This window comes from Aethalodelphis obliquidens, unplaced genomic scaffold (genome assembly GCF_003676395.1).
Source record: "Aethalodelphis obliquidens isolate GAN/ISIS:26980383/991018 unplaced genomic scaffold, ASM367639v1 scaffold33, whole genome shotgun sequence".
Lineage (NCBI taxonomy): Eukaryota > Metazoa > Chordata > Mammalia > Artiodactyla > Delphinidae > Aethalodelphis > Aethalodelphis obliquidens.
This window is the reverse complement of record NW_020837977.1, coordinates 18,639,083-18,661,815: the sequence shown is the minus strand read 5'-3', so window position 1 is coordinate 18,661,815 and position 22,733 is coordinate 18,639,083. Positions and strand designations below refer to the sequence as shown.

Sequence of the window (22,733 nt, the reverse complement as noted above, 5' to 3'; positions counted from 1 at the left end):
TACTGCAACAAGCCCCTCCCCTACTGCAGCAGCCCCCTCCCCCTACTGCAACAGCCCCCCTCCCCCTACTGCAACAGCCCCCCTCCCCCTACTGCAACAGGCCCCCTCCCCCCACCCCAAGTAAATGGGAACTAGTGTCCCATCTGCTACCAACATCAAAGGGGCTGTTCCCACTGCAAGACACAGAGCACTGCACCCTAAAGTCCTCCTCACCAGATTCACTCTCTAAATCTCACCTTCCAGGTCTCTCATCACCCCCACATTCATTCCTCTGCCTACTGCTTTCTTATGAAAATCGATACCTGCCCTTCATAAAGTCAGTCCCATGTTCCGCCTGAGCTTCTCCATGTACATCTCCACTCCTTACCCCATCAACTGAACTGAGACTCAGTTCTGGAAAGGGTCCTGGGAGCCAAACAACAAAACCCTGAAGCTTCCAAGAAGGTAGAGACGGAGGGGAGTGGTGAGCACCGGGTTATGTGCAGGTGCAGCTGGTACAAGTTCAACTACACACCTGGGTGTAGGGACATCGAAACGGTGCCAGAGAAGGGCTGCCTGCTCGCCCAACAAATATAGACACCCCCCCCCAGACCTTCTCACAGCCTAAGCCCCTCCACTGTGGTTCTACTGTTTGAAGACACGTCGTTCGGTCAGCATCCTCTATAAACGTGAGACAGTTCCATCAGATGCTCACTGAAGAAAGAAAAACCCACAGGGTTGGACCCCCTGAGAGATAGATAGCATCAGTCCCCTACATGGCCCTTCCTCAGGGACTTTCAAGGGCAATTTTGTCGTCATGAGACTTTGGCTAACTTTATGTTCAGATTTTAGAAACTAACCCCGAAGGGAGAAGATAATGACATCTATGTAAATAAACTGAAGTTTCTGTTTGTCTATCACTACAAGACACAGAAACAGCCAGATGGGCTTTGGGGATTTGCGGGTATTTTTCAACTAAATTTGGAGAGTTCCGAATTGGGGCAGAGGCATCTCAGAGAGGTCATTACCCCCCAGAGCAGCAGAAGTCAGAACTATTAAGAGAAACATGGCATATGGACTGAAAAGCTACAGCCAAGATACGCCGCAGTGGCTTTCAATACAAAGCTCAAAGTCAAAGGTCTCAGGAGCTGGTGATCTGAGCCGCAGGTGTTAGTTTGCTCTCCGTAGTGATCACACAGCGACGTGCTCCACTGCCTTGGAGCAGAGGCCTCTGTCTGTGTGCAGACGGCACATGATCTCCCAGCAACCCGGCCAGGAGAGCTGGCATGGCAGCATCACACCAGGATCACATGGGTATTGCTGAAGCCCTGAAAATGAGCATTTGCACTGAATTTCACAGCTCATAAAGCATCATAAGCTCCATTAACTCCATGCAGGCAGAAATTTTTGTCTATTTTTTTCAATAGTATAATCCCCAGTGCCTAGAACAGAAACCAGCATACGAGGAGATGCTCCATACATGTGTTCAGTGAATTCTCACCACAGTCCTCTGACGCAGTGTCCCTATTAAGTTAAGAACATGGAGGTCTGGGATTTGATGCCACTTGTCTATGGTGATTGCAGCGGAGAGGGACAAGTGTGCAGGGATGTTAGTGTGTCACTTGGGTCGTGTGAAATTCAAGCTACCTTAGACACCTCCAGCTGGAGATGCCAACCTCCCTTGTATCCGGAAGGGGTTTTTCTCTCCCACCAATTCCTAAAATACTTTTTATACCATTTCCCCACCTCAGGCAATTAACACATACTGCCTGGTTTTATGATGATCTCTGTGTGGGTCTTATTCTTCTAACTACTTTGTAAACTTGGCAATAGGATTAATAGTGTGAAATTCTTTTTGTTACCCTTATAGGACCTACCTAATATAAAGGCTATCACAGGTGTCAGGTGCTGAATCCGGGCAACTTACCCAAGATTCCTCTAGCAATGGCTGTCAATATGTCCACAAACCCATGTCTTTTTCTTCCTGGATACACAGCACATATACTTCCTAAACTCCTTTGAAGTTAGATGTGACAATGTGACTGAGCTCTGGATAGAATATGGGCAAGAGACACTCAAGTCCCCGGGGGCTGGCCCATAAAAGTCCTGCTTAGTCCTCTACACTCTCCCTCATCTTCCCCTGCCGGATTCAGGGAATTCAGGGTGAACTTCAAGGCCTGAAAGGATGGCAGAGCCTGAAAGAGCAGAGCCTCACCACGTACATACGTGACCCTCCCTGGACTACGGTGTGAACAAAAAATAAATCTTGCATTGTTGAGCCAGTGAGGTTTGGGGATTGTCTGTTACAGCAGCTAGCATCTCCTGCCTCATACAGTTACCAGACTCGTCAGTACCAGATCTGGGTGCTTATTTTGTGATTCCTGGGCCAGTGCCCTTTCCTATCAGTTATCATGACAGCTTTGAATTTTTTATTGGAGTATAGTTGAGTTACAATGCTGTGTTAACTTCTGCTGTATAGCAAAGTGACTCAGTTTTTTATATATATATATATAGTTATATATATATAGTTATATATATAGTTATATATATATAGTTATATATATAGTTATATATATATAGTTATATATATATAGTTATATATATGAGCACAAATATATACACATATATATGTGTGTATATATATATACACATATGTGTGTATATATATTCTTTTTTATATTCTTTTCCATTATGGTTTATCCCAGTACATTGAATATAGTTCCCTGTGCTATACAGTACGACCTTGTTGTTTACCCATCTTATATGTAATAGTTTGCATCTGCTAATCCCAAACTCCCAGTCCATCCCTCTCCCTCCTGTCCTCTATGTCTGTGAGTCTGTTTCTGTTTTGTAAATAGGTTCATTTGTGTCATTTTTTAGATTCCACATATATGTGATAGCATATGGTATTTGTATTTCTCTGACTGACTTACTTCACTTAGTATGATAATCTCTAGGTCCATCCATGTTGCTACAAATGGCGTTATTTCATTCTCTTTTATGGCTGAGTAATATTCCATGGTACCACATCTTCTTTATCCATTCATCTATGACCGCTTTGAATTTATTTAAATGAAGACACCATTGATAGCATACGTGATTGGAGCAGGAAGGACTTAAGTGAGGGGCTGGACTCCTCAGGTACACATGCAGGTCTTCTTCTAACAGCCTTTTGAATCACACTGGATGATAACCCCCTTGACATGGGATTCTTCCATCTTTCTCCTTGTGTCCCAGCTCTAGCAAGATCCACGAGAGCAGGGGCTTTGTTTCCTCATCTCCAGCATGTAGACCAGTGCCTAACAGGTACACAGTAAATGTATTTGGGGGTGGTGGTGCTGGTGGTCCAGCAGTTAGGATTTGGCACTTTCATTGCCATGGCCCGGGTTCAATCCCTGGCTGGGGAACTAGATAGATATATATATATTTTTTTGAGTGAATAAATTTATAGATGAATGAAATTGCCCATTAGCCTTCAGCACTCTGGCTCCGTGTTGAAATGGCCTGATTCTAACCATTTCTGCCCTTTTGGTTTCACTCCATGATGTTGTTATTCCAGAACAAATGAAATAACTATGTCACAGTCTATGGCTCTGTTAGAAAACTGGAGTCCACCACCCCGTTTCAACACATTTCCGAGCTTTGAAACTGTCATCGCCAAAAGGTGCTGACAATTCCAGGGAGAGGGAAAACAGAAATGCACAGGTCCTCGTTAGGTACAGCATGTGAGACTGTCTGTGAAGCTCTACACGCTGTGAACTGAGCTCATCTTGACGAAGCCATAAAGGGGACTGTTGCCCAAAACCCCCAACGCCGATGCATGGTCAGGACAGGAATCCATACTCCGCACTAGGCGGATGTTCCCACCACTTGGAGACGGCTGTTTTATCGCTGCCCACACCCAGGAGAACTTCTCCTGAATGACAAATGATTCTCTATCACAGGATGTTAAAATAAAATTCTCATGTGGTGTTCTGAGACAGATACCAGAAATTAAAGTATCAAATAGTTTGAGGGGAAGCAGCAGTTCCACAAAGCTCGTTGTTCTTTTGTTCCTGTTTTAGCAGCGCTTTGAGTCTAGATGTTTCATGATAAGCTATTGAATACTGTCCAGATCCCCAAGTCCTTACACGAACATTGGTGTCTCTCAGGAGGGCCTGTCTGTGCTCTGGGAACTCCCCGGGAAGGGACTGGATACACGCAGCATGTTCCTAGTTCTGTCAAGACCTCAGCGTTAAACAAATGCGGTCCTGATGTCCTTATCTGTCAGACCCCAGATGTTGGAAGAGGCAGAGAAGAGGGTGGTCAGGAGAAAGAAACATTCTCCCCCAGGTGTGTGAAGTGCTCCAAAGTCCCTCACAAATTCTGCTAATACCTGACAGTATCACTAGGGTCTAGCAAACACCCACATCTTAGGTTCAACAATTCTTCACCCAGGATCCTAGACTTACATAAGCATACAAGTGTGGACAATGTTCTTCAAGTATTAAGACAGAAAAAGATGGAGACAACCTAAACATCAGTTGTCATGGAAATGGCTAAATAAATGATGGTGTGCCCACATTAGGCCATCTCACGCAGCCATGAATATCTACAATATTGAGATTTTATTTTAATCATGTTGAATATCTTGGGGGAGAAAAATTCTGGTGTAGGTATATGTGTCTGGAGAGACACAGATGAGTTCACTGTGACTTCCTGCAGGGAGTGAAAGGTTGGAAATGAAATTAAAATAGAAAACTTTTATCCCTTACTTTAATTACACTATATTGTCTGAGTTTTTTACATAGGCATGTATCATTTATCATTAAATTAAAATAAAAATGTAAAACTATGTAGCTGGTAGAAGTTAAAAATCCATAAGTGTAGATAGATGATAGATAGATAGATAGATAATAGATGATTGATAGATAGATAGATTACTTTATATTCATTCCTAAGACAAACCTACTGAAAGTTGGCAGTTCAGGATTTGACTGTCATGACAAGGACACAAAGAAAATTGTTCTCTTAAGATTAAAAGGAAAAAGCTACTGGTTCCAACTCATCTGGGGTAAAATGACTTCATATACCCTGGTGGAAGCCTTCTCCAATGTCAAATTCACCCATAGTTTCTCTCCCCTCTCTTCTGTGCTCATTGGTTAACAACGTACAAGCCATATGATGCCTTCTATCAGCAGAAAAATTTTGCCAACCCTGGATGTCAAGAACTGCCTCAAACAAAGTTTCAGCCTCAACTAATTTCGCCCTGCCCTCCAAGCCTGAGGCTGGGAGCTCCGAGGTTTCCAGACACACTGACGAATACTAAAGGGGATAAAGAGTCTCCAGTCACAAAACTCTGCCCTTTGTTCAAAACTGAGTGTGAACTGGGAAACTTAAGGTTGGAACCTCGGGCTAAACCTTTCATCACAACAGCAGAACTTTGGTCTCACCTTGTCTGGTCTCCCTCTCAGAGACTCAATTCCCACCCGCTCTCCACAGACCAGGAAGACAGCTCCTGGTCTCACCTGGACTCTTCTCTTTTTAGAAATGAAAGCAGAACAGAATCTTGACAAAGCTATAGATAATACATGAAGATACATAAAGATATAAAGTGAAAAGCACCTGCAGAATTCCCCACACGTACAAATAAGCACTGTTATCCTTTGATATATTGATATATCCTGTTGCATGTTTCCTATGTGCGTATATACACATGTGGGTATGTAAATATAATATACGTAAATAAAAGACTTTTTAAAATTATTGTGCTATTTGCTAGCCTGTCTTCTTTTAAATAAAGCTGTATCCCAGACATCTTTCATCTTTATTGGTCCGTAAATATAAATTTACACCATCACTTTTAACAGTCACATAGCATTTCCTTGTATAGATCAATTATTATTTATTTAACCAATCCTCTATTGATTTACATTTAGGATGTTTCCTATTTGTCTCTGTGATCTGTTGATTCTAAAATCCGACCAAACACTGTCACCATCTGTGTAGTCTCAGATTAGAATAAAGGGCATCACCTCCCCATCACCTCCTCTGTGCCCTTTGGACCATGGTGGGTTTGCTGGAGAGAGAATTAGAAAGTGACCAAGTTGATGAGACTTTAGAAATTCCAACTTATTACAAGAAGACTTGAATGAAGAAATGCAGGACTTAGCAAAATAGAGCACAAGTTTAAATGCAATAGGGTTTGCAAATTTATCATTATAACACCACTATATTCTAAAGTACAATTTATAAAAAGGACTAAACTTGGCTATCACTTCAAATACTGGGATGCATCCGTCTATGTCATTTTCCTTCTTTTCCTCTCAGAAACGATGTTTCGGGTCTTCACTTACCTGAAAGCGTTGCTGTTTCTTGAAGGGTCACTGACGTCACCTCATCACTCCTTGTCGTTCTCAAGTAAAAATATTTCTGATGGATCCACGAGTGTTATCAGTCTTCACATCTGTTCCATAGCATTGGTGAGCAGCATACACGCTACTGAAATGTCACCCGCTACCTATTCAATTAAAACCATAAGCAACTTAGCAGAATTATCTTAGTATTTCCTTTAGCTTACAATTCCTTTCGGAGGTTGGAAGTCGTGCTGGTTTCTCAGGGCTGCCATAACTAAGTACCTCAGGCTGGGTGGTTTAAACAGCAGATATTTATTTCCTCACAAGTCTGAAGGCTAGAAACCAGAGGTGAAGAGCGGGCAGGCTTGGCTTCTTCCGAGGCCTCTCCCTTGGGCTTGCACACGGCCATCTTCTCCCTGGGTGCCCGTGCGGTTTTCCCTCTGTGTGTATCTCTGTGTCCTAGTTCCTCCCCTTATAAGGACACCAGTCCTAATGGACTAGGGTCCACCCTCATGACCTCATTTTAACTTAACTACCTCTTTAAAGATCCTATCTTCGAATACAGCCACATTCTGAGGTACTGGGGATTAGGGATTCAATAGAGATTTGGGGGATGGGGGGACACAATTCAGCCATCGTAACAGATGAGATATAGTTCATGAGCAATGGGATTACAACTCAAAAGATGAGGGTCTGGTCCCAGCTCAGACACGTACTATGATGTTACCCTGGACGAGTCCCTTAGCCTCCCCGGGTTTTGGCTTCCTTGGCGGGTGGTGACAAAGCCCCTCACCAGTGGAGGGAGCCAGGCTGTCCTGAGGCCCCCATTACCTGCCCCAGAGGAGCGACTAGGGCACAGACCCCTTCACAAGACACGTTCTAGGGCTTGCCCACCTGGTCACCTTGAGAATCTGGCTGGGCAGCCCTCTCGGGAGCAGACCCTGTTGGCTGGGCTCAGAGAGCCTGGTGTATAGAAACCAGGAGAGGCCCTGGGACACGTAGAGGTCCGTCCCTGCTGGACACACTCGCCTTGCGAGTCAAAGTGGCCACGAGAAGGACCTGTAGGGTGTTAAAAGTCAGAACAGAGGAACATCACAGGAGCCTGCTGGAATGGTCCTCAGCTCTGACTGCTTCATGCACTCGTACTCATTACATGGCCATGCTAAGGACATAGAGATTAAGTCCTCTAGTTAGAAAATCGCCAATGAACAGCACACGGTGAGCAAATTCTGTATCTGCCCACCTTTCCTATCCCAGGAAATTTAAGTCAATTAAAATAAAATAAAATTTAAAAGTCAGTTCCTCAGTCACAACTCGCCCCATTTCAAGTGCTCAGTGACAACATGTGGCCAGTGGCTACCACACTGGACAGTGTACATGTGGAACATTTCCATCAGTGCAGAAAATTCGACTGGGCAGAGCTGCTATAGCCTATACAAAAAGTTCAACTGTTAGTTTCTAATTTTTCTACTCCATGACTCTGAACATGAGCACTGAATACATATTTCCTCAAGAAACATCTCTGGCATTCATGTTTTAAGTTACTGCACATGTAATATTAACATTAACAATACTAATAGTCTGTACTATATTACTTAGACGTACTTCACATATGTAATTCATTTAATTATTACAAGGACTCTATAATGTTAGTACTATTACTGTCCCAATTTTACAGATAAGTGAATTGATGCACAGAGAGGTTAATCTCTCCACCAAAGGTCACACAGCTATTAAGAGACAGAGTTGGTTTGAAACCCAGGATGTTTCTGAGGCTCTTACTGTGCAAGATGACATAAGTTGACCAACAGCTGGTCAACCTCGCCATGCCTCAGTTTGTTTAGTTAACCGTCACCTTCAGAGTCCTTCACTACCTCCTAAACATATATATTAACTGAAGCTGGAAATGCCTCAGAACTTGGTTAGACTCTGAATCACAGTCGAGGGCTTATACGAGGAGCCACACGGCTCTAATTAGATTGTGACTGCGTTGGACTACATAGCTTCACGAAGTTTAGCACCTACACTTCGAGTCATCATAAACAGTTACAAGATATGGTAGACCCTCAAGACTCAGGGATTCCGGATGTGCAAATTCATCTTCTTGCTAACATTTATTTGTCTCTCCAACATCAGTGCTCCCAGAGCCTTCACGGTGGTTGGCAGACCCGCCCAGAGAGGTGAAAAATGTGTCACCGCAAGTACAGGTACCCAGCTGAGGATGAGCGAGGTGACACTGCCTCCCTACTTCAGCTCTCACACTGTAAAAGGTGTCCTTTCCACACTCTGTCTGGTGCCATATTTTCAAATTTTTGTGTTTCTTGTTGGCGATTTCACTGTTTCAAAGGGTCCCCCAAGGGTCCTGCTAAAGTGCTACCTCATGTTACTAAGTGCAGGACAGCTGTGACGGCTTTAACACTATATAACGAGATATCTTTAAACTGTTGCCTACTGAGTATGAAACATCCAGGTGGCCTTGCTGGCCTCTGTCCAGAAGTGACTTCTTTCTCTCAGTAACATTTTATACACATACCCTTCTGGTAGTTACCAAAAACTTTCATATATACTTAATGTATATGTGTGATCTCCTTATTATTGGTAGATTGCAAACTTGATGACAGGAGGTAGGGTGTGTAATTTATTTTTATAAGCTCTTATAGCGCCCATCTAGCACAAAGCCTTGTGTGTAGTTGGTGCTTAATTCATGTAATGCGTTAAAGAATGGGTGGATGGATGGACGGACGAACAGATGGCTTCCAGCAGTCTCAGAGATGTGACGTAAAAGACAGAAACACGAAAAATGGATCCCAAGTAATAGAATTCTGATCTGAAATTTGCTCCCGGGAAACATGAGTCCTGCTTTGTTTTATGTTCGCTTAAATGTATAAGCTGACGGTCTTTCAGAGAATTTATCAAACACGCAAAGAAGAAAAAGAGTCAAATTATGAAGCAACATGGATTAATGTGGCTGCTCGGAAACATTTCTACTTATGAAACACATTAGAGGTGATGTGACATAATTAGCAGTGTTAATCGTACTAAAGGTGATTTCTATGGTAACTCAGCACATCAATTCTGTGTACATTATTAATTCAGGAGATAATTTTTTAGGCTACAAACTCATAGCTTGTAAAAATTAAAATATCCATTAAGTAACTCCATTACCTCTGCTATGTAATCACTGGGTCTCCTGAAGGATTGATGTTCACTCTTATTAGTGATTCTCGCTTGTCTTCACCCTCCTAGCAGGACAAGCCCCTCTCCAGTAGGACTATACGCTTAATAGTAATTATCATTGCAGATATCATGTTTGATCTGTCTGGTCTGTAGGAAATGAGCTGCTCATCTTTGGGGATCAATTGTCATTTAATACATCAGAAAAGCAATTAGCTAAGTAGTAACCTAATATTCTGTGACTACCCATCCACCTCTAAAAGGTAGCTAGTTTATTCCCAGTTGACTCATGAAACAAGCCCTAAGGTTATTGCTAAGTATTATTTACAGAGAGAAATCCTTACCTTCCCCAGCGATTAAATACAACTTGCCGTTCTTTAGTGTCAAAGATAATATTTCAAATTAAAGTAGTCCCCCCAAATGCCCTTATCTCCTGCCCCACACAGCACTTTCAGAACATCTGGGCTTGGCTTTTTACGTCTTTGATCTTCCTAGCTTCTCTGAGCCTCTACTCTTATCAATAAAATAATCTTACCAGGATACTGCGCATTTATGAGATAATATTGATATGTCTAAAGGCCACACATAGCTTATCAATAAACGTTACCTGGGCTAACGGATTGTGAGATTGACACACGTTCCTGCACGGAAGCTATGCTGTTCTCCTGTCCAAGCGAGCCGATGGGATTTTTCAGTTTCCGATTTCTATGTGAAGCACAAACACAAAATCTTCTAGCATCCTCTGGTTCTACAAGGATCAACTCAGCCTCTTCATTTGGTATTGACAGTCTCCTTTCACTGCCAAGGTCACACATAAAATAGCAAGTCAGCTAAAGCGTGAGAAAACTAAGGGTGGTGCACGAAGAAAGGGCCGAGGAAAGGAACATGGAGCCTGCTCTGTTCAACCTCCCTGCAGGTTGTCACGTTCCTGATCTCTGCCTGAACCTATTCTATTTCGTTATTCTTTAATACCCAGTCCCGGGACTCTGGTCTTGCCGCATTTTATAATAAACCGTGCTGCATTTATCTTGATCCATTCTGAAAATACTGATCAAGCAGCTGCTTTGGGCCAGGCTCGGGGCGGATATGGGTCCTGCCCTCCAGAAGCTATACCAGTTGGAGGGAAGAGCATCGTGGTACACAGATCAGCAAGAACACAGTACAGACCTGTTGCTTCTAGCCAAGGGCTCACTCCACCCACAGCCTGAATGAAGCCTGGTACAGCCAGACATTTGCCAGCTTCATAATTAATCCTGCCTGCCTCCACCCAGCTCTTCCTCGCTGGCCTCTGTCCTCCTCGACACCCTCCCGTTTCCTCCCGGAACCTCCTGCATCAGCTTGTCAGGGGCCCCCTCAGCTGTATCACTGGCTCTGGAGCACACGGCCTGCTTGTGTGTTCAGTGCCTGGGCTTGGGTCAGCGTTCAGAACCCTCCTCTTGACCTTCCCCAGAGCTCCTTGCCCCCATGACCCCTTCCCCTGGTTGGAGGTTCTCAACGACGCTCCACAAACACTTGGTGGTCCCAGAGCCCTTCGAGGTGTGCGCAAGGTCAAGATGTTTCGTGATGACATTTAGACCTTTCCCGCCGCAGGGACGTTCGCAGTGATGGGGCAAAGCGATGGTGGGTAAAATTGCCAGTGCTTAGCATGGATCAAGGCAGCAACACCAAACTCTGCCAGACATCACTGAATTCATCACCGCCGCTTTTTTTAAAAAAAAAAAAGCCAGAGCTACCTAAGGAGACTGGCTACCAAGACAGCCTCCTGGAGCAATGCCACTTCATTTGTGCAGGGCCATCTGGCTAGGTCTGGACTGGGATGTGAGTGAGAAATAAACTCCTAGATTATTGAAACAACTTTTTCATGTGTCTTTTGTTACAATATGGCTTGTACCAAAATTAATGCATAGTTGAGGACAAGTTCTTAATAGCTACGTTTGTTTCTACTGTATTCAGAGGTTTGGATCTCAGAATTTCAAGGGCTAATTCAACATGAGGAAGCAAAATCAATGACTGCTGGGCCCTATCTCAAAGTGCTGGGAGGCTGTGATTCGCCATTATTCTTCCCCAAGTTGGGAGTGTCAAGGCTCTGGACCCACTAACTCCACCATAAATAGACACTTTTCCAAGAGATACCTCTGCACTTCTTTGCGGCATCTTCTTACCAGACAGTTTGCCAAATGCTTCAGAGAATGTTTCACATTCTCTGTGAAATGTGAAACATTTCACATGTGTAAATGTGTTTCACATGTGTAAATGTGTAAGAAATTATTAGGGGGCTTCCCTGGTGGCACAGTGGTTGAGAATCCGCCTGCCAATGCAGGGGACACAGGTTCGAGCCCTGGTCTGGGAAGGCCCCACATGCCACAACTACTGATCCTGCACTCTAGAACCTGTGAGCCACAACTACTGAGCCCGCGTGCCTAGAGCCCGTGCTCTGCAACAAGACAAGCCACCACAATGCGAAGGCCGCGCATCGCAACGAAGAGTAGCCCGTGCTCGCCGCAACTAGAGAAAGCCCACACGCAGCAATGAAGACTCAATGCAGCCAAAAATAAATAAAATTATTAAAAAAAGAAATTATTAGGAAATCCTTAGAGTGTATTACAGTGAAGGTATTCATAATTTTTTATCCATTTCTAAAACTCTAAATCTGGGGATTTAATTTAAGGGATTACTTAATTTTAAAAGTGGGAAAAGTGTTATACAGATACCTATATATTATTTTAATATTTTTAACAAGAAAAATTGCAAACAAATGTCCCATAATTGAAAGATGACCAAATAAATTATGGTGTAGCCTCTCTCTGGTTTTTTAATTAATATGTCAAGAATTATAAGCATGAAGAATATAGAAACATGTAATAATAAGCCTAATACAAAGGTAAGTCAGGAAAACAGAATAAAAGTTTTACTTCTACTATGATTTTAAGTATGAAAAATAACATATCCATTAGGACAAGAAGTAGCGAAGAAACAGAAAACTAGGAGGATATGGGTTACAGGGCTGGGGTGGATACTCTGATGATGCTGTTTGTTCTTTTTTTTTTAAATATATATTTATTTATTTACTTTTGGCTGCATTGGGTCTTTGTTGCTGCACGTGGGCTTTCTCTAGTTGCGGCGAGCGGGCTTCTCATTGTGGTGGTTTCTCTTGTTGAGGAGCACGGGCTATAGGCTCGCGGGCTCAGTAGTTGTGGCTCGCGGGCTCTAGAGCACAGGCTCAGTAGTTGTGGCGCACGGGCTTAGTTGCTCCGCGGCATGTGGGATCTTCCCGGACCAGGGCTTGGACCCGTGTCCCCTGCATTGGCAGGAGGATTCTTTGCCACTGTGCCACCAGGGAAGCCCCTGTTTGCTCTTTTAAATTGTCCATGACTGTTGCTTTGGTATTATTTGAGCAAAAAATGGTTTTTCTTTTTTTTTTTTTTTTTGCGGTACGCGGGCCTCTCACTGTTGTGGCCTCTCCCGTTGCGGAGCACAGGCTCCGGACGCGCAGGCTCAGTGGCCATGGCTCATGGGCCGAGCCGCTCCGCGGCATGTGGGATCTTCCCGGACCGGGGCACGAACCCGTGTCCCCTGCATCGGCAGGCGGACTCTCAACTACTGCGCCACCAGGGAAGCCGGTTTTTCTTTCTAATTTTCTTCTTTTTTCCATTTCTCTTCTAAACTTATGGGGATAGAACATGCTTGCTGGTTAGTACAACACCTGTGGCACACAGCACCCTTCCCAATGTCCCCAGCCAGGTGACAATACACAGCCAGGTGGGAGCCCTTCCATGGCTCTGTCCATGTTTACACAAACAATGCACACCTAGAGTCACACTTTAGGGAATCTTTGTTTTTGATACTTGCTTTTATGAAAAAAGAGAAAGAGATGATGATAAATGGATTACCTTGCTATGTTTTTCATGCTTAATGGTACATTCTTGATATCTCTTTAAATCATTCTTTTCTTTTAATAGCTGTATAGTAATGTATCGACTATTTTCAAACAAAAATAAAATAAAAGGCATTGCCCTCCCATTACTCGTTTTGCTGCCTCACCCCTGCCACAGTATCTTGAGCGAATTCCCCGAAGTGCCCGGTCTCTTGACCTGCTCGTGACCTTTGCAGTACTCACATCAGTAGCTCTGGTGCAGCTACAGGATCTGTGTAACGAAGCGGGAATGTTCAGCCCAGACACTGAGAGACTCAGGGCAGCTTTCCCCTCCCGAGACCCCGGAGAGACATCCAAGGATGTCTTCACCTGCTAATGAGTTGTCCGCTCTGTGCTGTGACAATTCTGCCACAGTGCAGCGTCCTCGCTACTGATTTCATCTCTAGAACACACTGCACAGATCTGGGGAGAATTTTCATGGCATTAATAACTTATTTTTCTTATCTTCTTCCAATTTAAGATAGAGGTCTTTGATGATTTGTAGATGACCGTCCTTCCATCAAAATCAAATAATTCATAAAGTCAACTTCACAAACAGGTGATATAAGGTAATTTAGGGAAAACTACAAGATTCAATGTGTGCTTTTAACAGCTCAAACTTGGCTATCACTGAAATTTTGCAATTGCTTGATGAAACGGTTCAAAAGATCGTCTCTCCAATATTTCACTTACTGAGTAGTTTTGTCTTTCCCCATCACTTTGTCCATCACAATTTATCAGGTCTTCAAATACACCTTGTCTGTACATACAGATACCCTCCTTAGGACATTCTCCTTTGCCAGTGAAATATCTGATTTGATTATAAAACACTTCTTTCTTCTTGCTATCATGTATCCTTCTGAATTGATAGCATATGAGTTAATCGACTGGGTGGATGTGAAGATGAAAGCCCAGATAATTAGAGAGTAGATTAATCATTTGTCTTACAGTCAGTTCATGAACTCAAAGCCTTTTCGATAATGTATCATATGAAGTCATTCTCCTGAGACCAACATGAACAGAGAAAAAGCAAGAGAAGTAAGACAGAAATATACATACTCTGTCCCTTTCTAAAGCAGAAAAAAAGCTGAAAAACTTTTGACTAAAGGCCTTAAACTGTCTGGGCACAAAAGACAATACTTTGTAGAGTCATTGATCCGGAAGAGAGTTGGCAGAGAATACAAAAGATTACAGTGTAACACCACATGGAGAACAGCCAGGTTCCTTTGATCCACAGAGGACTCCACACAAGAAAGATCTAAGGTTGTTGAGGGGGTGGGCCTTCAGCTTGCTTCTAACAAACAGAGCATGGGAAAGGTGAAGGGATTTCACAGGTATATTCAAAATCACTGATCAGTTGAATAAGTTACCAAAAAGGGAGATTATCCTGCGTGGGCCTGATCTACTCAGGTGAGGACGAGATTACAGAGGGGTTGGTAGGTTTGTTCACTATCTTGATTGTGCATCAAGGTGATGCTGTAACAGGTATATACACGTGTTAAGGTATATCACCTCGTAAGCTCTAAAAATGTACAGTTTGTTTATGTCAAGGATACCTCAATAAGGCTGTTTTACAGTCTCTACAGTGATACCCCGTCACACTCAGAATAAAATCCAATCTCTCTCGCCTGGCCCACAAGGCACTGCACACTGTGGTCCTCAAAGCTCATCTCCCGCCACTCCCCCCACTGCGTTCACTCTTTTGTAACCACAGAAGTGTCTTCTTCCTATTATTCAATAGATCAAATTTATTCTCACTTTTTTTTTGCATCTGATTTTCTTCTGCCTGGAACACTCTTCCCCTGACTCTGCCCCTTTCATTGTTCAAATCTTAGCTCAAATGTCCATTTCTCAGAGAAGCCTTCTCTTCATCCCACCTACAGTGGCCCCCTAAACCACCCATCACTGTTTAATCCTTTGCAACACTTGGTCCTACTTGTTCCAGTGTCTATAGCGTCACCTGTAGGAGTGCCTAGGGAAGGTCTACGCTGAGATGAGTCTGGAGGACGATTACATTGTGTTAGCAGTGGAGGTGGGAGGGGGTGAGGAGCCCATGAGCATAAGCAGAGAGAGGAACAAGGAAATCAGCCTGGAAAATATCTGGGACTAAAAGCATTACCTGCATTTGGGAAGCAATAACTGTCCAACGTGAATGTAAACTGATGTGACCACTATGGAACTCTAATTTGAAAAGTTACATGCACCCCAGTGTTCATAGCAGTGCTATTCACAATAGGCAAGACATGGAAGCAACCTAAGTGTCCATCAATAGATGAATGGATAAAGAAGATATGGTACATATATATACAATGGAATATTACTCAGCCATGAAAAGGATGAAGATTTAGCCATTTGCAATGACATGGATGGACCTAGAGATTATCATACTAAGTGAGCAAGTCAGACAGAGAAAGAAATACTACATGGTATCACTAATACGTGCAATCTAAAGAATAATACAAATAAACTTATTTACAAACCAGAAACAGACTCACAGACATAGAAACCAAACTTATGGTTACCAAAGGGGAAGGGGGGAGAGGGAATAAATTAGGAGTATGGGATTAACAGATACACACTACTATATATGAAATAGGTAAGTAAGGATTTACTGTATAGCAAAGGAAACCCCATTCAGTATCTTGTAACAGCCTGTAATGGAAAATAATATGGAAAATAATATATAGATAGATATAGATAAAGGTATAACTGAATCACTTTGCTGTATACCTGAAACTAACACAACATTGTAAATCAACTGCAGTTCAATAATAAATAAGTGAACATAAATGTCCAGCACGGAGTTACAGACATGAAGCAGCCACCAGGTCACGCAAAGTCTTGTGTACGATGCTTGAGAAACAAGACTTTACGCTAAAGAGGTTTTAAGTAGGGTGGTGACAAGCTAACTTTTGTTTTCAGTTATTTACTCTGATGGCAGACAAAATAAGAAACCCTGGTACTGAAGATAGAGGAAAGTGGAGTATTCTGAGATGTATTTAAGAGATGAAGTAAACAGCACTCAGCGACTGATGACTGTTATATGAAAACGTCACATCTATTCCCCACGCTGTTAGTTGGCTTGTCTAGACAGAGGACGGGACCACCCATCTGAGAGCTAGAATACAAAAGGAGCTAGTTTAGGTGACGTGTGGACATGTTGAACTTGACGATTATCCTTCATGGCCAGGAAGGGATATCCAGCAGTCTGGACACTTATGAGCTAGGCCTGGGGAAGCAGGCTGATCTGAAATCATTAAATTCCAAGCCATGAGAACAACTGCAATTATCCCAAGAGAGCTTGTGTGAGTAGGAGAGCTTTGAGCCAGGAATGGAACCACTGGGAACACCATGATCATTTCTAACATTTATTGCCACTCGCTGTGTGACTGTGCTCTGTAGGAGCTTTGACTGTCTTAGCTCATTTAATCTCATATCATAAATCTGCTTTCCCATCTTTCTTACTGGAATCTTCTGCAACCAGTGCGTAAAAAGTACCTACATTTACATGGACATCAAGCTTTTCTATTTAGTAAAGTAATTTATGATCAGACTTTCTCAGAATGTTTTTAAACTCTGCAATATTTTGCCTATCTTCTAGGATCAGAATCTGATGCAGTAATAAAGATATTTGCCTTATTATTCCAGCAAATGGAATACATTTGCTGGAATACATCCCAGCAAATGTATAGATATAATCAAAACTCACCTTTGAAAACAAGTCTACCAAGTCATGCTTCTTTTCTAAAAATATAGTTATTCTCTCAGTGAGTAACTAGTTTTTAAGTCAACTACTCTGTGAGAGGATATAAATTACGAGGTTTCCTGGGGCTCTGAAGTTATGAAACTCATTCTGCCTGCTTACTTTGAAAGAGCTATTTTCTTTGAGTCAGAAATTTACTTATACAGACTATTTTACCATAATATTGGACCTCTAGAATAGGAAATATTCTACTTTTATTCCATTTACATGTATTTCTTTCTAGAGTTCATTGCTCAACATTTAATGAAGAACTGTTAATTGTATGGGTAACGACTGTGTTTTTCCTCTCAGATATATCACTTAATGAATTTAATTAAGAATGTTGGAGGTCTGCTTCTTAGGAGGACATTTACAACTTATTATGGGCTTTAACAAATTAAGAATTTGTTCCATAAAGTCAGATTATTACAGAAACATCAAATTAAATTTTGGATGGGTTTATCACTTAATCATTCAGGGTGAGTTTCATGATGCTTAATTTCTCCTGAGTTTAATTATGAACTTCTAATGCATTTATAATTACCATGAATCTTAACTTGGCACTTGTACATATACTGATTTCTTAAAATTCATCACCTCAAGACTGTAGCAGACATTTCCGTAAATATCGCTGCTTCCTTTTGTTGCTGTTTATGTCTCATCTGCTCCCTACGTAACTATACTATTATTGGTTAGGTTCTACATTCATTATTTCACTTAATCACCGTGCAATACCACTTATAGGATTAAGTGTCATTATCTGCATTTTATAGATGGAAAATAAAAAGGAAGGCAAGTGAGATTAGAGAACTTTCCCAAGTTCAAACAACAGAAGTGGTAGAATGAGGATTTGAACTCATGCCTTTCTGATTCCAGAGCTCGCACTTCTTCATCTCAGCTCTGATGAAAGCCTCTTTAAGTAGGGCAACTGCGTGATCCACCTTTGTATTACAACCCATGTGTACTGCATCCAGCAAGTAGTGGAGCTAAATACTGTCTGATTGGATCAGTGAAGGAATAAGAAAATGCTTGCAAGATAAAGTTATGTGGGAATATATAATATAGAAATTCTCAAAACACACCTGGGATATACAAAGAAGGAGTACCACCCCAATTATGCAGGTGAGGAAACCAAGCCTCAAAAGCCAACACAGCTAAGAACAACTAGTAACTGGTAGGTTTGAGAGTCACACCAGGTCTTTTATCCCCAGAATCAGGTCTGTCTGCCCTGCATCCCGTTGTCCTGCATTGCAGAGAGAGAGATCAGAAAGCCTGGCTCAGAGAGGCCATGCAGCAGAGTGGTGAGGAGGATGGACTTTGGTGTCAGCACAAACTCTGATCAAGACCCCAAACCCTACTTATGAGTGATGGGATCTAGAGCAATAAGCCTTAAGACTCCTCATCTGTGAAGCGAGAAAAACAGAAGCTCCCACCTTACAGGACTGTTTGGAGCATCATATGAGATAATACAGTAGCATCTAAGCTCTGAGTAAGGGACTCAATATACGTCACCCAATATTTTATATACTCTTTTTGCTGCAAAACGGAGCCTCGCAAAATTGGAAGCTCGGGTCACTAGTGGCACACAAGTTGGATGTTGATGGTACAAAGACAAGCGTTAGTAACACTGAATCACAACTGCAAGAGCTCAGTCCCCTTTTAATGATCTTTTCATTCATATAATCAGACTGTTACCATTCACTTTTAACACGATCACTTGTTGGTCTCTTTTTTTAACAAAGATCAAGCTATACCTGAAAGTATTAACAGGTAATAGTAACAGGAGAGAATTTAGTTTAAATGTTATGTTTTTATCCCTTTCATTTTTATATTTACTTTATTTGCATATTAAGAATACTTTGTTTTCCATTTTATAATAGTGATATTATTTTCCCTTTAAATCAATTTATGAAGTTTGGAAAAGTGCCAAACTAGCAAAAGACAGCAAACCACACAAAAGTCCATCAGTAGGAGACGAGCTGAATAAACGCTACACATCCATACAGAGCATACCAGGCAGCTGTAAAAGAATGAAGACTATCCCTATATACTCACATAAAGCTACCCCCAGGGTGTACGAGGTGAAGAAACGCAAGGTGAAGTAAAGGGCGTATGGTAGGCTATCACTTTCCAAGAAAGAGAAGATATCTACATCTCCACTCTCAATGAGTATATATACTTTACATATTTATATATACGTGTATATATTTGAAAAATATGTATATTTGCCTACATTAAAAATAAAAATATAAACCAGAAGCTGAAAACATATTGTCTAAAGGGGAAGGAGACATGAGGATGAAAGAATTAGGATGACGGCTAGACATATCTGAATATATTTTAAAGATTGGACTTCGGAAATATGTAAATGTTTTATGTAGTTCTAAAACAGAATTAGTGAATTCTGCTTCCAAGAAAACAGAGTAAACCTACTTTTCCCTACCCTCCTGCTAACTGCAGCTGAAAACCCCGGACAGTATATGTAAAACAAACATACAAAGACTCTGAAAGACAGAGAGAGGCAGACAGACTAGAAAGGGACCTCAGAACCTTAGAAATGACCTGGTGAGTTTTCTTTTTTGCCTCAAATGCCCTGAATGAATACTGGAAAAGCTGGTTACTTGGAAATGCCAATGGACACAGACAAAAAAAAAAACTCCCCCGGGCTTCCCTGGTGGCGCAGTGGTTGAGAGTCCGCCTGCCGATGCAGGGGTCACGGGTTCGTGCCCCGGTCTGGGAAGATCCCACATACCGCGGAGCGGCTGGGCCCGTGAGCCATGGCCGCTGAGCCTGCGCGTCCGGAGCCTGTGCTCCGCAACGGGAGAGGGCACAACCGTGAGAGCCCCGAAAACCGCAAAAAAAAAAAAAAAAAATCCCCGAGAGAAACCTGCTCTCTCAACTCAGAGGACCGGGAAAGGGGCGGCCTAACAAGAAAGAGAATGTTTGGACAGTAACCAGCCTACTCCAGCCAATCACCACAGACAGCTGCAGACATACACGTCTCCCACACCCCAGGCCAAGGCTGAGTGGAGACAAAGTGCCCCGTGTCCCCCCTCCTCCAGGTGGTGTTAGAGCAGCACAGGGGGGGTGCCTGGACTTCAAGCCACACCAGTGAGAACGAGGTTCCCCACCCTCTGCAGGCAGGGCGATGTCAGAGGACACAAGATCAATATACAGAAAGCAACTGTACTTCTATACACCATCAGTGACCATATGGAAGCATTCATAATAGCTCAAGAAAAATGAAATCTAATAAAACACGAACAGGAATTTTATGCTGAAAACTAATGAAAGAGAACATCTAAATAAATGGAGAGACCTACCAGATTGATTAACTGAAGGACTCAACAAAGTAAAGATGTCGATTTTCCCCAAATTGATATCCTGGTTTAACATCCTTTCTTTCAGAATGCCAGCAAGATTTTTATGGAGACGTAGACAAACTTATATGGAAAGGCAACTGAACTAGAATCGTTCAAACAATTCTGAAAATTGGAAAACAAAGTGGGAGGAATCACTCTCCTTGATTTCAAGACTTGTATAGCCACGGAAATTAAACAGTGTAGTTCTGGCTGGGGGGAGACACAAAGATCAACGGAATAGAAAAGAAAACCCAGAGAGAAAGCCACACAGATACAACCAACTAATTTTTGACAAAGATGTAAAAGCAATTCAATGGAAGAAGATAGTCTTTTCAACCAACAGAGCTAGAGCAACTAGATACTCACAGACCAAAAAAAAAGAAAAAGAAAAGAACTCCAAACTACACTTCACACTTTACACAAAAATTAACTCAAAATTGATCATAAATTTAAATGTATATAAAACTATAAAAATTTTAGAAGATAGTATAGGAGAAAATCTTCAGGACCTAGATCTTTGTTAAGAGTTTTTTAGACATAACACCAGAAGCATGATCCCTAAAACAAAAGCTTGGTAAATTGGACTTGAAAAACATTTGTTCTATGAAATATTCTGTTATGACATGAAAAGACAAGTTAGATACTGGGAAAAAATATTTGAAAACCATGTAGCTGACAAAGGACTCGTATCTAGAACCCTCAAAGCTCAACAGTAAAGCTACGATCCAATAGAAAATGGGCAAATGACATCTCACCAAAGATGGTATACAAATGGCAGATAGGCACATACAAGGATGTTCAAGATCACTAGCCCTTAGGGAAATGAAAATTAAGACCACAGTGAACCACCACTACACACTTATTAGAACAGTTAAATAAAAAGCGGTGACAGTACCAAACGCTGGAGGATGCGGAGAAACTGGATTTCTCACAAATTGCTGGTGGCAATGTAAGTGGTACAGACATTCTGGAAAACAACTTTGCTTTCTTAAAAAACTAAAAATACGCTTACCAGACAACCTGTCAGTTGCACTCCTGGTTATCTATCCCAGAGAAACGGAACTTAGGTCCACACACACCTGTACATAATTGTTTATAGCAGCTTTATTAGTAGTGACCAAAACCTGAAAAGAACCAAAATGTCCCTCTGTAAATGGATGGTTAAACAAACTGAGGAATAGCCATACCACGGAATAAAAAGAGACCAACTATTGATATACCCAATTTGGATGTATTTCAAGAACATTATGTTGCTAAAGAAAAAAGGCTAATCCGAAAGGTCACAAGAGGTATAATTAATTTCATTTGTACAACATTCTCAAAATAAAAACTTCCTAGAGGTAGAAAGCAGATTGGTGGTTGCCGGGAGAGGGGGAGGGGGAGGGGGAGGGGTATAATTATAAAGGAGTAGGGTGAGGGAGGTCTTTATGGATGGGCTAGTTCTATATCTTGATTGTGGTGATGGTTACACAAATCTACCCATGCGACAGAATAACATAAACCTATATGCATACTTTTTACCAGTGTCATATTCTTGGCTTTGATATTGTACTATGATTATGTAAGATGAAACCACTGGAGGAAGCTGGGTAACGGGTATATGCAACTTCCTTGTACTATATTTGTAAATTCCTGTGAATCTATAATTATGTCAAAATAAAAAGATTTTTCTAATTAAAGGGGAAAAGAGAGTTCCTAAAAACTTAAAACGAAATGAAATAAATGAACCTAGTTGTGTAGCAAGTAAGTGGCATAATCACACAGAGAGATTTTATTTCAAGGGACTTTACGATCATTATCCTTAGGATACATCCTAAAGAAAAGAGATTAGCCAAACAAAATCTTCAACTGTTTCCGATAATCATATGGTTGGTGATAAAGTTATTCTTTTTCTGAGACAGTGCTGTGTGTATTGTGAGAGAAAGCGAATGTGCTATTCCATTAATGCCATTGGGAACTGACACTTTTGGTGTAGGTGAAGAGAAACAGACACTGAAGATCAATGAGGCTGAATAAAAATGTGCAGTTCTGGGCTTCCCTGGTGGCGCAGTGGTTGAGAGTCCGCCTGCCCATGCAGGCGACACGAGTTCGTGCCCCGGTCCGGGAAGATCCCACATGCCGCGGAGCGGCTGGGCCCGTGAGCCATGGCCGCTGAGCCTGCGCGTCCGGAGCCTGTGCTCCGCAACGGGAGAGGCCACAACAGTGAGAGGCCCGCATACAGCAAAAAA

At 42.1% G+C, this 22,733-nt stretch overlaps 1 long non-coding RNA gene across 3 annotated transcripts in view; it reads right to left on the bottom strand.

Moving 5' to 3' along the window:
• The window catches only part of LOC113631549 (uncharacterized), a 34,004-nt gene that overhangs the window by 7,940 nt on the left and 3,331 nt on the right, over nucleotides 1-22,733 (bottom strand). Inside the window, exons 4-8 of one of the 3 annotated variants that reach the window (XR_003437420.1) lie at nucleotides 21,518-21,629; nucleotides 13,606-14,404; nucleotides 10,096-10,286; nucleotides 6,315-6,478; nucleotides 4,369-6,037 (exon numbers count right to left, since the gene is read on the bottom strand). This is a non-coding gene — a long non-coding RNA (uncharacterized LOC113631549). Of the gene's footprint in view, nucleotides 1-4,366; nucleotides 6,038-6,314; nucleotides 6,479-10,095; nucleotides 10,287-13,605; nucleotides 14,405-21,517; nucleotides 21,630-22,733 lie in introns of those variants that run through there. The other 2 variants (XR_003437421.1, XR_003437422.1) reach the window with 2 other exon arrangements.